Source organism: Danio rerio, chromosome 4, assembly GCF_052040795.2.
Source record: "Danio rerio strain M-AB ecotype USA chromosome 4, GRCz13ab, whole genome shotgun sequence".
Taxonomy (NCBI): Eukaryota; Metazoa; Chordata; class Actinopteri; order Cypriniformes; family Danionidae; genus Danio; species Danio rerio.
In genome coordinates, this window is record NC_141024.2 from 38,587,044 (window position 1) to 38,603,721 (window position 16,678).

Sequence of the window (16,678 nt, forward strand, 5' to 3'; positions counted from 1 at the left end):
GATTAATAATACCTTTGCATATCCGAGCACTTCTCTATTAAAAGTTTTGAAATAGCTAATAAAAACAGAAGTCTAATATAATCAACAGTGGACATTTTGATAGTGTTTCACAACATGAACATGACTAAAGTTGAGTATTTTTATTGCCTGTGTCAATTTGGGGGTTAACTTCTGACGAATGCGGGGAACTGAAGTGTGCAGCACCGTCACACACGCTGACAGAGAGAGCGAGAGAAAGCGCTAAAAAGCAGAGACAGTGCGCGCCACATGACTGCGTGCGACACTGAGAGCGCGCACCACCGATGGCTGATCTCGGTTCTCCGTGGCGTTTTGACACAAAAAGGGCGGCCAAAAGGGGTCCAAGCTTGTTGATACTGCCCCCTAGAAGCGCCACTGGAGGAGATCAAATAAAGATCAACTAGAACTTTATTTAATACAAATGTGTCGAGGAGGGAGAATAAGAAATTTACCTAAACGACTACGCCACCCGGTTATGCCGGGAATAACAACAACCACAACAAATAATAATAATAATATTTAACAGGCACCTAGGTTCGTAGCCAAAGTAGGGTGAGCATGGAGACGTAAAATCAGAAAAAAAGAACTTTATTGAAATACAAAAGTTAAAAACATACAAAATTCTTTAACATGAGCCATTTAGAATAAAAAAAAAAATATATATATATATATATATATATAATTCAAAACAATAGATCGGGGTACCAGCGGAAGTTTGCAAGTGTCCACAACACCAAGGAATACACACACACACGCACACAGAGACAAACACACACAGCCCCAGTGAAAACACAGCAAACTTATTTCACACAGCAAAATCTGTTTAGCACAGCACTCAGTGTATACACACACCAATACAAGGCACCCAGCTGGGTCTCCCCCCATAAACCAAATAGGTTTCAAAGAAAATACACAAGACAATTACAAAACAAAAAGAAACTATTAAAGAAAAATATTTTTAAAAATCACAACCAATAAGTAACAATTTAGAATAGACCTGAACAGAAAGGGGAAATTAGCAAAAATCACTTGAATGCATAACAATAACATAAATCACAATACAAATATAACTATTCAAACGAAAACTATAAAAATAATAATATACAAACAAACAAAAATCACAAAATAAGGCTCAGGCAAGACAGCAGCGATGCCACCGCAGTTGTCAGACTTGGTCACCAGTCATTTTAGAAACCCTTGTGCACACGGTCACCTGTTGTCACAAAGCCACAAATTACAAATAAAAACAAAATTAAAACAAACAAATGCTCTGCCATACATACCGTACAGATGTTAGAACATGAGCTGCGTCCCAAATAGCACTCTATACACTATGCACTCATGCACTATGTACTTATGCACTTACATACTCAACAGGATAGTATATGTATGTAGTGGCGTCCCAAATGGTACACTAATGTTTTTTTTACTAAGTGGAAATTCAAAGCGTTTCCCTGGTGACGTTTGACGGTTGCCAAATCAGTGAAATAAACGACCAATTGATCAAATAATACCTGCCTTGAGTATTGCTACATTCACCATCGGGAGGCGCTATAATCACTCTCGTAGGAGAATTTTGCTTTCACCATCCAATAAATAAAGTTATTCAACATGTGCGTCTGATAGCTCCGCCCCTTCCGCTACGTAAGCAAACCTGCGGTCGTTGAGTGCGTGAAGTGTCCATCATTACACACTTCATTTTACTGGCTTAATGAGTGCATCATCCGAGTAATTAAAGTGCACTTATTATTATAAGAGTTTTCAGTGTGAAGACACTACTTACACTATTTATACTATAATGGCATAAAATAGTGCATACGTATGCGATTTGGGACGCAGCTATGGCCTCACTTTTCAAACATCGGAAGTTATTGGTAAACACTAAATCGCCACCTACGCAGATCAAAGCACCCAAAGCGCCGGGAACCAGAGCAGGCAGAAAGCACGCCGAACGAACAGCTTCTGATGCAGAGCAGCTGAGGACCAAACCAGTCAATCCTGGCAACACGTTTACTATGGTTACTACCCAAATGTACTGAGGTGTACACAAACCAAACTTCCGCACTTACCGTGACTTTCAACCGGAAGGGTTTACCAATCAGAAAAAAAAGACGGCAACACCGATGACACATACTGAGTTCTTCTTCTTCAATTTAAAGGCGGTTGACAAACAACAAAATTGTGTATTTCCGCCACCAACTGGTATGGAGTGTGGATCATTATGACTTACTCCCTCAACTACCGCTTTCTTTTATTAAATCCTTCCCCATAAATGAGAATTTTTAAGATATATCAATAAAAAGGAAAAAGTTTTATTTCCTGAGTTATTTTGTAGGATGTCATCTAATTTGAATTGAACTTTTATTTCTTCTAAATTCTTACTAAATTCTCTCCTTTCATTTTCATATTTCATGCAATGTAATATCACATGTTCAACTGTATCCTCTTGTCCACAAAACTCACATTGTCCTGTACCATGTTTACCCATTTTAAAAAGTGTACTATTTAATTTTGTGTGTCCAAATCTCATCCTGGATATTATTATCTCCTCTCTCCTGTTTTTTCCTACACTTCTCATTTTTCCTACTTTCTTTTTAATTGTATAAAACTACCGGCCCTTTTTTTCATTTGCCCATTGACTTTGCCACCTTTCCTTCATTCTTTTCTTAATAATACTCTTGACTTCACTTTTACTTATACTTACATTTAGATTGATGTCATTATTTTTAACAGCTTGTTTTGCTTCCTTATCTGCAATTTCATTTCCTTGAACACCTATATGAGCAGAAACCTATAAAAATATTACTGTTAGACCCATCATTTGAATTCTGTACAAGGTTTGCATTATTTCTAATAAAATGTCTGGTCTACTTTCTGAATTACTATATGGTAAACTTAGTGAAACCAAGTGAAAAACTCGAGTCTGAACAGATTACTGATTTTAAAGGTCTTATCTCCTCTACCCATTGAATTGCTAATAAAAGTGCTATCATTTCTCCTGTATATACAGAAACTTCGTCACTAATCCTTTTTCCTACCGATATTTGAAATTCAGTAACTGTAAAAGCCACACCTACTCGATTTAAACTCTTAGAGGCATCTGTATATATTTTAACAAAACTGTAAAATTCATTAATATATTTTTGTACTTATAATAGATTACACTCCTCATCCTTTCCTCTCTTTTCTAATAATGTAAAATCTACCGATGCGTCTGGTAGTAACCATGGTTTAACTACTGGTAGGGGTACAGTAGGACTAATATTTAATTGACTTACTTTTATTTCTGTTGCTTTTTTTAACACTGTCCACCCAAAACTTTTATTTTCTCTCCTCTCTTTTTCCCAACATGGTTTTAGTGTTTCTAATGTTGGATGTTCTTGATTATGCCCTTTCAAATTTACCCAGTAACTTACTGACAGTTGGACTCTTCTCATTTCCAAAGACATTTCCCCTATTTCAATTTGTAGTGCTGTAATTGGTGTAGTTTTAATTGCTCCTTTACTTAATCTTAATACCTCATGTTGTATTTTGTCTAGTTTTTTAAGAGATGTCTCTGCTTCTGACCCATATACAACACACCCATAATCTATCACCGATCTAATCCACCCACAATAAATTGCCTTTAATGCTACCCTATCTGCTCCCCATTCACTACCTACTAGACATCTCATTATATTTATTATTTTCTTACATTTGTTTATTATTTTCTGAATATGAACTGTCCGTGTAATTCTCTCATTAAACCAAATTCCTAAAAACTTAAAATGTTTAACTCTTTCTAGTTCTTGATTATATAATTTTACTTTAATATCATCTCCGATTTTTTCTTTGTAAAAAACATTATTTTAGTTTTATCCACTGAAAATTTAAAACCCCATTTATGTGACCATTTTTCAACATTATTTATAGCTTCTTGTAATTTCCTAACAATGTATTAAATATTCCTTCCTCTTTTCCAAACTACCCCATCATCTGCAAAGAGTGACATTCCCAGCCCACTCTCTACCTCTTCAAACACGTCATTTATCATTATCGAAAATAATATTGGGTTTATTATACTTCCCTGAGGTGTTACATTTTCGACTGTGAATTTTCCTGAATAACTATTTCCTATTTTCACTGTTATTGTTCGATTTTCTAAAAATTCTTTAATCCATTTATACATTTGTCCTTATACACCTAACTTCCATAGTTTAATTAATAAACCTTCTCTCCACATCATATCGTAAGCTTTTTCTATATCAAAGAAAACAGCCACTACACTCTCCCTATTTATTTGTGCTTTTCTAATGTCATGTTCAAGGCACACAACTGGATCCATTGTATTTCTTCCCCTCCTAAACCCACTCTGGTATTGAGAAATACATTTGTTATTTTCTACATAATACATTATTCTTTCATTCACCATTTTCTCCATTATTTTCCCAATATTAGATGTTAAAGCAATTGGTCTGTAATTTCCTGGATTTGTCCAATCTTTTCCCGATTTATGTATAGGTATTATCATTGCTTCTTTCCATGTTTGTGGTATTTTCCCTTTCTCCCAAATTTTATTGTACATTCTTAATAACACTTCTTTGGATATTTCACTAAGATGACTTAACATTATGTACCATATTTGATCCATGCCTGGAGCTGATTTCTTTGTTTTCCTCAGTACACGATTTAATTCCGTCTTCATAAATGCCATGTTTAATAGTTCACTGTTGCCTTCCTCAATTTGTATTAGTTCCTTATAATGTTCTAATGTTCTTAACTTTCCTCTTTTTCCCTCTTCACAAATATTGTCAGATTTATTAATTTTGACAAAATTTTTTGCCAGTATTTCAGCTTCCCCCCCAGTATTCCCTCACAGCAGTTTTCTCTTCATGTCTCAATACTGGGTAATTAAATTCTCTCTTTATTCCACTCATTCTTTTTATCATTCCCCATACTTGACTAATTTATGTTTCCCTTCCTACCGTATTACAAAATTTCCTCCAATATTCCTTTTTACTATTTTTTATAACTCTTCTTACATTTGCTTGTTCCCTTTTGTAATCAATAAAATTCTGAAAACTATGGTACTTTTTTATTTTTTAAAAGCTTTATTCCGCATTTTAATTGCTTTACCACATTCATTTGTCCACCATGGTACAATCTTCTTCTTTTTCTTATGCCCCTTCTTCGGATTAGCCTGATTTGCTGCATACAAAATAGCATTACAAATATCATTATTGTCAACATCTTCATCAACTTCAATATTTATCATTTTTTCCTCACTTAAATCTCTGAATGTCTCCCAGTCAGCTTTTTCAAAACACCATCTTTCTGTTTCTCCTACTTGATAATCTTCTATATTTATTCTTATTTCAACTACTATTGGGTAATGATCACTTCCTATCTTTGTTTCCCTAAGCATATCCCATAAGGATATTCCTGCTAAGGAATTTGAAACAAGCGTTTGGTCAATGGCAGTTTCTTTTCCTCATCTTACATTAATCCTTGTACCTGTTCCATCATTTAAGCATACCATTTCTTTGATCTGCAATAATTCCTCTATAACTAATACATTCCCATCATTCTCATCACCCCATATCGTGCTATGAGCATTAAAATCTCCACAGCATATAATTTTCCCTTCTAAATGTACCATCAATTCATCTAAAATTTCTAGTGATAATCTTTTACATGGGTTATAAAAATTTATAATTTTAATAGTCTCTTTATTTATAAATACTTCTATTACTATTACTTTTAAATTTTTCCCTTTCTCTAAAACTTTATATTGTATACCTGGCCAAGGGCGTTCGCGAGTGAATATTCTCTATATGGGGCGTCTGCAGACTTGGATCCAGGCCGTTTTACGATCCACAATTTTACACCCCTGTTGTTCCTAATGTGTCCAGTAGAGAGAATGAAAAATACATGGCCAAATAAAACATTTGAAGTCAACGTTTCTAGAATATTAAATGTCCTGTTCATAAATATATATTTTAAATTAGATTAGGCTAAATATGAACGCAAAGTTAATGTTTCGGAAAGTGAGTTATAAACTCACTAGATAATACGCAGAATTGATACACTCATCAAATAATTTCAGATATGCAAAAGCCCAATTGCAAATTAATTTAGATTCATTTAATTAGAAAAATTAAAAACAAAAATAGTTGAGTAGTGTAACGGTTAATTGTAGCCTAGTTATACGTTTTCATATAGCGATATGGATTTTGTTGTATTGTTTATATATAAAGTTGCATTTTGAAAATAAAAAAATTATAACCAAACAATACAGTGTGATATGGAGTAATGATGTGCTGTGATGAGAATGCAGTGGTATTGACTACCAAACAACATTTAGACAAACAATTCCCTACTTTCTAAAATTCCAAGGACCATTTGGCTACCTGACAAACAAAAACCCAGACAACATCATATTTTTTTAAGATTTATTTATTGACAACAATATCCCTACAGATTGCCAGTTTTCTTTAAATGAAGCTGAATCCTTGCATCAAATTCCTGCTCACTGAAAAATAAACAAATAAAGTCATGTATAAACACTCTGCAAAAATCATTTCCTCACTTAAGAGTGTCTGACTTGTTTCTAGACCGAAAATCTAAAAATTCTTAATCCTCAAAAACAGTAAAGAATGGAAAATGACAATCAAAAAACATTTCATGCCATTTTATATATTATCTGGGCCTATGCAAAACATATCAAAACATTAAGAATTATAACTTAAGGTATAACAAAAGGACCAAGTCATTATTATTTATTTTTTGTTACTTACAGCTACAAATTGTGATCCTGACTTTCCCATATTTAACATATTTAATTATTTTCTTTGTAATAAATTGTTACAATCAATATTATAAAACAATAAGTGATAAACAATATGAATGCATGTGCAATGCAAACTTCATTGCTAATATATAAAATGTACTGTACAAAAATTAGTAGACCATTTATTATTGTGAGTTTCTCTATGCATTTATAGGTATATGATTTAATTTTTTAGTTAATTGTAATTATATATATTGTAATTGTTTAAACTAGAAAATTATTGCATTATTCATTCATTCATTCATTTTCTTTTCGGCTTAGTCCCTTTATTAATCTAGGGGCGCCACAGTGGAATTAACCGCCAACTTATCCAGCACGTTTTTACGCAGTGGATGCCCTTCCTGCCGCAACCCATCTCAGGGAAAGTATTGCATTTGTAGCAGTTTTACTCTGGTTGTGTGTGTTTTTTCCCAATAAGACAACAGCGGCGTTGGAGGTCTCAAGTTTGGTTTATTCTGTATAAACACAGAGAGCACAATAATATGCTGAAATCTCTCTCTCTTTTTCCACTCAGGCTCGCGTTAGCAGAGCGAGAGAACATGCAACCAACTCAGTCAGCGGCGAATTCAACACTCTTTGCATTAATAATAGCCAACAAATTGACAAAAACAATAGGTAAAAGAAAATAAATACAAATAAATAGACCACAAAAACTAGCAGTAAAGAATAAACATTATAGTATACATCAGATAAGTTGTAAAAGGAATATAATGTTTCACTGGTCACTACATTAGTGAGCAATAGAATGAAAAATAGTGTCAAATATCAGAAAAGATACACAAATAAACATTTAACACTATAAAATACATTAATATATGCAAAATTATATTGCTTTGCAAACAGACCTCATTTTACACAACTTGTATAATTAGATTTCAAACATCACTTAACAAAACATAATAAACATACCTGTAAAAACACAGAGAGCACAATATTATGCTGAAATCTCTCTCTCTTTTTCCACTCTGCCAATTAGAAAGGAAAGTCACTTTAAGCACTCAAAATGTGATTATTTACATTCATCTTCGATACATCATAGTTTTATCACGTTTATACTTTCACTGTCACATAAAATAACTCAGTGAACTCGCTTGAAAATCCTTACCAGGCTCGCGTTAGCAGAGCGAGAGAACATGCAACCAACTCAGTCAGCGGCGAATTCAACACTGAAGATGGCGCTGCCTGCCCACACACCGCATGAGTTGCTGTGTGCGCCACTAATATGTGCTCTCCATAAACATTTGCCAACATGGTTCCGCATAAAAAACATCTCTATCAAAACTATATACAAAACATTATAATTAAGAAAAGAAAATATAAAACAAAAGTAATTAAAAAGTAAAGTTTTGATGAAGTTCACTAATAATTTGCATTGGTATATTTTATACTTATTAGCTCAGCTACATACTCCCCTCTGAACTTCACAAAACTTGCACCTCAAGGTAAGTATTCAATTAGGAAAAAAAATTAATTTAACTAGTATTTATCTGAGAAACTCAACTGTCATTTAATACGCAAGTCACAGCAGCATATATGCTTCCCACCTAACAGGGTAAGTGGTCCAAACAGGTTGATCAGGCCTACTAAGACGCACTTGCTATAATGGTGCCCAAAACACCATCATATTGACCTCAACAAGACAGTGACTTGAAAACTCAGAATTCCACACACTGTGAGAAATTGACTCAAAAGATAAGATTCTATAAGATTATCAGGACTTATGACAATAAAGATTTCGCAAACTCACTGACTGAACTTGTCATTCTCACATTTTGAGTCATGTTTTGAATTAACCTATTTACAGGCTTCACAAGTCTTCCGACCCTAGTCCTAACTGGAAGTGAAACTCTACTGGAAGACAAAACAACAGATTCAGAGGTATTTGCACCCCTAGTCAAAGCTCTGTTTGATACCAGTGAGTCTGTCTCTGAATGAGTTTTTGTCACTTCAGAATGAACCATGACATCTTCACAACTTAAGGCGTCAGACTGCACTATAGAAGGACAAGTCCTAGAAGCTTCAGGGTTCACTACCAATGACAGAACACTCTCTGTGTCAATAGGTACACTGTCTGGGACATCATCTGGGACTAATGTCTCTGCAACCCAACTAGCAGTTCGATCTGCATGACTACAAGCAGACAATGGTGTTAGAGCGCCACTCAATGCACTGCTACAATCATCTAGTTCACAGTCATCACTGAATGAGGGTTCAACTCCTTCAGTCTCAATTGGCAAGAAGTTAGCTTGTAGAAGCAGGTTTCTATGAACTGTCTTCTCTAACCCATTGTGGGTGTTACGGATGCGGTATGTGTGACACTGAGGGTTAAGATCAACAACGACATAAGGTGTGGAGTCCCACTTGTCAGCTAGTTTTCTCCGTCCCCGTTCACCTTTGTTCGCCAACAAAACCTGGTCACCAACTTCAATCCTGCATCCTTTTGTCTTCTTGTTGTACAAGTCCGCTTGCCGTTTTTGACTGGCTTCAGAATTCATTTGAGCAAGAGACAAAGCTTCTTTCAAGTCATCCCTTAGACGTGTCACATAAGTATCATAATCAGCAATGGCACAGTCTCTTTCTATGCTACTGAACATCACATCCACTGGAAGCTTGGGAATTCTGCCATACATTAGATAAAAAGGCGCATAGCCAGTTGACTCGTGGGCTGTGCAGTTATAGGCAAAGGTCAGAGTTTGCAACATTTGCGGCCACTTTTGCTTGTTCCTTGGAGGTAATGACCTAATCATGCTACCCAGGGTCCTATTAAAACGTTCAACATGGCCATTGCCCATGGGGTGATAAGCAGTTGTCCTAGACTTTTTCACACCAGCGACTTCCAGTAGTTCACGTATGAGTTGGCTCTCGAAGTTGGCACCCTGATCCGAATGGATCCTCTCAGGGAAGCCATAAATACAGAAAAACTTATCCCAAAGAATCCTCGCTACTTGCTTTGAAGATTGACTTTTACAGGGAAAAGCACAGGCCATTTTGGTAAAATGGTCAGTTATGACCAGGACATCCACACTGCGACCACTGCAATCCTCAGCACTCCAAAAATCTATGCATACTAACTCCAGTGGGCATGATGTCTTAATGCTTTCCAGAGGGGCTCTTCCTTCAGGTTCGGGCGTTTTGCTCACGACACACCGTTTACAACATTTAACATGTTCACGCACATCGTGCTCCAAACTTGTCCAGAAGAACCTCTGTCTCGCAAGGGATAAAGTCCTACCCTGACCTTGATGTCCAGCCTCATTGTGGATCCCCAAAAGAGCCTGACTGACAAGGGAAGCTGGAACGACATACTGCCACCTCTTTTTCCCTGTCAGGGCATCCTTTGTCACCCTGTACAACACTCCATCAAGCATTTTAAGCTTCTCCCACTGTTTAAGGGTTTTGAGCACCTCAAATGTCTCACCAGCTCTCTCACGCCTAGAAGGCTTCTTTGCTCTGCTCACGTAAAACAAAACTCTTGAGAGGATCTTATCATCTTGCTGCTTCTGTCGCAACTCACTTAGTGAGAACACAGGCAGTGGACTGGGACCTGGAGTCAACAACTGGTGAGTACCTTGAGAGAGCCATTGGATCGCCCTATCAGATGCTCCCGTTTCCCATTGAGTATGGACATCAAGAACTGCTGATACTTCAGTGCAAGTAAGAGAACAGTGTTCTAGTGGCCTACAGGCTTGGTGTTCAACAGTGCATATGTTCGCACTTAACCTAAAGGCATCCTGAACAGTGTTTTCTTGAACTTTTTCTGCCTCATTTAACAGAACACTGTATGGTTCAGATATCAGTCTTTGACCAACCCTCTGATGGACGAAGGGCTGTCTACTTAGCGCATCAGCGACCACATTTTTGCTTCCAGGTATGTATTGAATGTTAAAGCTATAGGGGGCCAGCTTAGACACCCACCTCTGCTCGCATGCGTCTAGTTTGGGCTTTGTTAATATGTACGTTAAAGGATTGTTGTCCGTCCAGACAGTAAAGTCGTGTCCTTTCAGCCAGTGACTGAACTTGTCACAGACGGACCACTTTAAAGCTAGAAATTCCAGACGATGGGCAGGGTACTTAGTTTGTGCCTTGGTGAGGGCTTTGCTGGCAAAGGCGATTGGGCGTGCCTTATTTTCACCTTCTGGTACTTGGGAAAGTACAGCCCCTAAACCATCCAAGGACGCATCGGTGCATAAAATGAATGGTCTGCTGAAATCGGGGTGTGCCAGCACAACAGAATGTAGCAAAGATGACTTTAAATTCTGAAAAGCCTCACTATGTTCACTTGTCCAGTCACCAGGGTTTAATTTCTTAAAATTCATTTCACCCTTTTGAGATGTTTTCCTCCCTTTAGGTGCTGCTGTCAAGTTGAACAGGGGCTTAGCTACACTGGAACAGTTAGGAATAAACTTCTGATAATACATCACCATTCCTAGAAATGACTTGATCTTTTTTTGTGAGGGTGTTACTCCATCTGACATCATGAGGTCTGCTTCAGACACAGCCGATATGGCACTGACCTTATCCGGATCTGTTGCCACTCCAGTCTCATCAATGATATGACCCAGAAACTTCACACTACGTCTTAACAAATGGCACTTCTTAGGGGCCAATTTCAGTCCGTGTGCCTTCAGCCTAGTAAACACAAGCTCAAGCCGTTTAATGGCCTCCTCTTCATTTGGGGCATACACCAAAAGATCATCGAGATAGCACAGCAGTGTGAGAAAATTCTGATCTCCGAAGATGTTGGTCATGAGTCTCATGAAGCTGGCGGGACTGTTACAGAGCCCTTGTGGCAAACGATTAAATTCAAAGAGGCCCATGGGAGTTGTAAAGGCAGTGAACTTTCTGTCTTCCTCGGATACAACGATGTTATAAAACCCAGAGGTCAAGTCCATTGCACTGAAGATGGCATTGCCTCCCAAAGCTGCCAAGCAGTCTGCCTGATGAGGCAGGGGGTGGGCATCCTTAACAGTTCGAGTGTTCAGCCAGCGGTAATCCACACACACCCTAAGATCTCCAGTCTTCTTCCATACTAGCACAAGTGGTGAAGCCCACTCACTATACGACTTGCGTATTATCTCCTGTTCTTCCATCTCCGAGAGCACAGTTCTCAGCTTTAGATACTGAGCAGGAGGGACACGGCGGTATGGAAGTCTGAAAGGACGATCATCTGACAAATGAATTCGGTGGACAAACTCCTTGGCTTTCCCACAATCCAATTTATGCTTCGAAAACACTTCCTCATGTCTTTTAATGAGCTGCACTAACTCATTCTTCCAATAAGTGGATACTTCGCACGAGTCAATATCCAGGTCTCCAAGGTTAAGTTTTTGCATGCTCTCATGAAATTTGGAGACTGGGCGATCTTCCTCATCAACAATATCACCAACAGTCTTCTGGCAGTGCACACTCACCATTTCATCATCATGATCATTAGGCACACAAAGGTCCTCCACTGCCACAACAGGGAACACATCGGCAATTTTGGAGTTCCTTTTCAGCGTAATAGGCTTATCAAGAAGATTTATGATCTTAACTGGGACCCATCTATCTCCAGACATGGACGCTATAACTCTTCCCACCATGACACTTTTTTTGTGGGTCAGTGTCTTTGTAGGTTCAATCATAATAGCACTACCTAAGGAAACTGGAGCAGTCTGTGGTAGCTTACCCCACACAAGATGTTCCTGTTTGGGCAAAAGAGTGACAGCTTGGGTCAATTTAGCAGTGCCCACAATGTCAGGGATTTTGTTACCCTCCCATCTGTTTATGCCCGACAGCATGTTCAGGAACTGCTCAATTTCAGGTTCTCCAGACAGCACAGGGTGGTTCACAACATTCCAATAATTAGAGTCTTGTTTGAGCTGGGTGAGTAAGAACTTAATAACATTAGTACCCAGAATCAACTGGTCTTTTTGATCAGGCACAACTAACGTGGGCACACTTAGCTGTTTGCCATACACATCCATCTTTAGCTGGTACACTCCACTTGGTTTAACTTTAACACCACCACAGCCGATGAGAAGGATGTCCATATGTGTCTGATCAACTTGTGCAGGCATTCCTTCACTCAACAACTTTCGTTCAGTTTCTCCATTAATCGTGCAAGCCATGGATCCGCTATCTAGCAAAGCTTGAACTGAAACTTTATCATTCAATAACACTGGTGTATAGAACAGACTATCTGACTTCTCTAGCTTGGTGATGTTCTGAAAAAAAACAGTATCATTGGAGGCAGATTTGCGACACTCATCATAAACAGAGAAATTATCATCCATAGCGAGGGTGTGATGCTGTACACTCACATAGTCCCCTCCAAAATGTGAGTGCATCAGTTTCCCTGAACATATGAATCCGAAGCAGGAGGTCCAGCTGGGCTGACAACTTTGTGACACTGCTTTTGTTGATGTCCAGTTTCTAGGCATGATAAGCATCTCTTTTCTCTCATACAGTGTGAACGGGTTGAATGATTTCTGTCACCACAGACTCTACATGGAGATGTATTGCGCCACTGCGTTACTCTTGGTTGTGAGGCAGGAGCAGGTTGGCTAGTACGCTCCAGCACCCTTTCTAGCATGTTTAAAACACGCTCCAAAATGCCAGCTTCTGAAGATGGCGATTCTGCAGCCTTGAGTGGACTATCAGGGACAAAAGCTGGAGCAGCTGCATTTAAGCTCTCACCACCAGGAACAGTGTGTGGACTGGACAATACTTTGGCTGTAGCAACATGAACAGACTTAACTACATGAGTGACAGGCAGTATCTTAGACTGAACATCTCTGTGGTGCTCATCTATGGCTTCCTGGATTTCAGTGATAGTCCATTTACTTATAGGTTTACACCTAAAGACACTAGAAAGGCCTGGGTCTGGGCAATTCCTAATGAACATCATAGAAATCTCAGAACTCATGTTTTTTATCCTCGCGCCTTGTTTCTGCAAGTGACTGTCTGCTAACTCAGCAGCTGTATTTAACCTAACCCAGTAGTCAACAGGGCACTCATTTGCTTTGGGTTGTGTCGCATAAAAGTCAGCTAGGGGTTGACAGGATCCAGGATGTTCACTAAAATAACGTCTTAACACATCATAGATGGTTTCAGGGGAGATGGCTTCATCAGGGTTGCACTTCAGTTTAACTTTAACAATATTTTTAGCCCTGCCTAGCAGATGGCTCAGTATCTCATCTACCTGATCTTTGTTAGAGCAATCTGCTTTGTGGAGATACAATTCCATCAGCTCTATCCATTCCTGAATCGTGCATTTGTCTGAATCATCACCTCTAAACATAGGAGGTTCTCTGATGTCTGGTTTAACAATTAGACTGACATTAGCGAGACTATGGCCTGCACTAGTGGATTCAGGGACAACACGATTAACAGTGACTGAGTTAGAAGTGGCAACTGGAGTTTGGCTAACTAACAGGCGGTTGACAATGGAATCACCTATTTGACTGCCTAATTCACCAATAAGGTCACGTAACTGCTGTGCAACATTATCATCGGCGTTATTAGGAGTAGAGGCAGTCGGACCAGCAGGTTCGTTTGTTGGAGTATTGTGTGATTGAGGACTATAAATTAACGCTCTAGGTTTACCAGCGGTAGGGATTTCCACACCCAACAGCCCTCTACCCCTCCCAAGGTATGGTGTCATAAACTCAGAGTCTTTTCTTACCCCAGCCATGGTATGATTTTACAGCAAAATAAGCACAAAGGATAACTAACCTCAGAAAATGTGAAATAAATTAGATGAGGAGAAACCAAAAGTTCATCAGTATCAAACCGCAGAATAGTCTTTGTCTTTTCAGTCTCTTTTACGAAGCAGCTACTGGAACAGTGGTGAAACGGAATCTTCAGCCTCCACTTACAGCACACGAACGCCACGAACATGTAGAACAACTCCGGTGGTCGGCTGCAGCTGACTCTGTTGATCCAGTAGGTCACGGCACCATTTTAATGTAGCAGTTTTACTCTGGTTGTGTGTGTTTTTTCCCAATAAGACAACAGCGGCGTTGGAGGTCTCAAGTTTGGTTTATTCTGTATAAACACAGAGAGCACAATAATATGCTGAAATCTCTCTCTCTTTTTCCACTCAGGCTCGCGTTAGCAGAGCGAGAGAACATGCAACCAACTCAGTCAGCGGCGAATTCAACACTCTTTGCATTAATAATAGCCAACAAATTGACAAAAACAATAGGTAAAAGAAAATAAATACAAATAAATAGACCACAAAAACTAGCAGTAAAGAATAAACATTATAGTATACATCAGATAAGTTGTAAAAGGAATATAATGTTTCACTGGTCACTACATTAGTGAGCAATAGAATGAAAAATAGTGTCAAATATCAGAAAAGATACACAAATAAACATTTAACACTATAAAATACATTAATATATGCAAAATTATATTGCTTTGCAAACAGACCTCATTTTACACAACTTGTATAATTAGATTTCAAACATCACTTAACAAAACATAATAAACATACCTGTAAAAACACAGAGAGCACAATATTATGCTGAAATCTCTCTCTCTTTTTCCACTCTGCCAATTAGAAAGGAAAGTCACTTTAAGCACTCAAAATGTGATTATTTACATTCATCTTCGATACATCATAGTTTTATCACGTTTATACTTTCACTGTCACATAAAATAACTCAGTGAACTCGCTTGAAAATCCTTACCAGGCTCGCGTTAGCAGAGCGAGAGAACATGCAACCAACTCAGTCAGCGGCGAATTCAACACTGAAGATGGCGCTGCCTGCCCACACACCGCATGAGTTGCTGTGTGCGCCACTAATATGTGCTCTCCATAAACATTTGCCAACATGGTTCCGCATAAAAAACATCTCTATCAAAACTATATACAAAACATTATAATTAAGAAAAGAAAATATAAAACAAAAGTAATTAAAAAGTAAAGTTTTGATGAAGTTCACTAATAATTTGCATTGGTATATTTTATACTTATTAGCTCAGCTACACATTATATTAAATGTAATTGAATGCAATGCAATTTTAAAATTTAAAATAAAATTAATTCTTTTTTTTTTTTTTTTTTTTTTTACATCTGTTTAGATTAATTTCAATATTTAAGAAAGTCAAATTTGGAGAAATAATGCAGTGTAGTTGTAGTGTAGATTTGGCTGACAACCCAGACCACGCAAGTGTATTGTTTAATCTATGAGAAAATATATATATATATAAATTAATTATTAAATATATAATAATTTCTCCCTTGCTGAGGCACTTTATGTAGGTTAATGTTCTTTTGCTTTTTTGTTGAGGTAGAACATGTAGCTAGCCTGCACATAGTTAACTAAAATTTGTCAAACTAGCACACTGCTGTTATATTACACCAATTTGTTTGTGTTGACATACACTCTTGTCGACCTTAATCTAATTAAAATGTTTAAGTTTCATGTTTGCTAATGTTTTAAACACGTATTTAACACACCTCTTCATCGTGTCGCGTTTGGTTGGGTGTGAAGTTCTGGAGGCTTATAATAAGACTGTACTGCCTCCCTCTACTGGACGCATCAGGAACAACAGGGGTTTAAAACTGCCCGGGCCGTAAAACTGCTTGGGCCGTAGATCTGTCTGGATCCAAGTCTGCACTCTCCCCCACCTCGAATATTTTGCGGTACAGCGCCCCCTGGACAGTGGTCACAGTTTTTCGGCACAACACCGCCCTTCAGAAACGAAAGTGAAAGTGTTTAGTTGTTGTGTTGCAGATTTAAACAACCAGTCCAGAACTCATCATTTACCAACACGGAACAGCTTTAAATCTCTAATGTCTTGACAAAACCTGTAAGCTTTATGTGAATGTGTGTATGA

The 16,678-nt window shown here is 37.9% G+C and overlaps 1 protein-coding gene and 1 long non-coding RNA gene across 16 annotated transcripts in view; one reads left to right on the forward strand and one right to left on the reverse strand.

The window, feature by feature from the left end:
• LOC137491075 (NLR family CARD domain-containing protein 3-like) overlaps positions 1 to 16,678 on the forward strand; it is a 78,115-nt gene that overhangs the window by 4,936 nt on the left and 56,501 nt on the right. For 6 of the 15 annotated variants that reach the window (XM_087248391.2, XM_087248390.1, XM_087248393.1 and 3 more), the window contains exon 3: positions 8,652 to 8,725. The exons of the other annotated variants lie outside the window; for them this stretch is intronic. The gene's annotated coding sequence lies outside the window, so the exon portion shown is untranslated. The remainder of the gene's footprint in view (positions 1 to 8,651; positions 8,726 to 16,678) is intronic. 15 annotated transcript variants of the gene reach the window in all.
• Positions 1 to 16,678, reverse strand: part of LOC148680309 (uncharacterized) — a 42,100-nt gene that overhangs the window by 4,450 nt on the left and 20,972 nt on the right. The window contains exon 2 of the long non-coding RNA XR_015942978.1: positions 4,427 to 5,256. This is a non-coding gene — a long non-coding RNA (uncharacterized LOC148680309). The remainder of the gene's footprint in view (positions 1 to 4,426; positions 5,257 to 16,678) is intronic.